Here is a 559-nt window from a genome sequence, read left to right on the forward strand (position 1 = left end):
AGGAAGAGAGTAAGAAACAAATATATTTGAGGGATCCGTAGACGAAACGATAAAGGCCTAGAACGCATAGATTACCCGTGAGTCGTTACGAAAAGAAATTAATTTGTTGATAAAAAAATGTAAGAGTGCCTTCTATTTGTTTTCGTGATTGTATTGTTGAACATTTGTTGCGTTATGTTCCAAGAGCCTCTAATGTTGTTATAAGAAAAAAAATGTTTGATAAATGTTGTTCCTCTATTTATTTATTGATTTACGGACCTGCACGGTTCAAACCAGCACCCAACGAATTTAAAAGTGTGAAAGTATGTGCTGTTAGGAAAATGGAATTCAGAAATGGAAATTTAATTAAAAGCGAAATGATTTTATGGAAATAAGATAGAGAAGAAAAAAAAGTTAGTAAGTACATAAAAAACAGAAAACATCGCATACGGCATTCGAGTCGCATGACCCCCTTTTTTCTTATTATTATTATTATTACTATTATTATTACTATTACTATTATTATTACTATTATTATTACTATTATTATTACTATTATTATTATTATTATTATTATTAT

At 28.3% G+C, this 559-nt stretch overlaps 1 long non-coding RNA gene across 1 annotated transcript in view; it reads right to left on the reverse strand.

Annotated features, from left to right (window-relative positions):
* Positions 1-37: 37 nt before the first annotated feature.
* LOC116185751 overlaps positions 38-559 on the reverse strand; it is a 1,673-nt gene continuing 1,151 nt past the window's right edge. Inside the window, exon 2 of the long non-coding RNA XR_004150657.1 lies at positions 38-477. This is a non-coding gene — a long non-coding RNA (uncharacterized LOC116185751). The remainder of the gene's footprint in view (positions 478-559) is intronic.

Source organism: Apis dorsata, unplaced genomic scaffold (assembly GCF_000469605.1).
Source record: "Apis dorsata unplaced genomic scaffold, Apis dorsata 1.3 scaffold_269, whole genome shotgun sequence".
In the NCBI taxonomy this organism is placed as follows: Eukaryota; Metazoa; Arthropoda; class Insecta; order Hymenoptera; family Apidae; genus Apis; species Apis dorsata.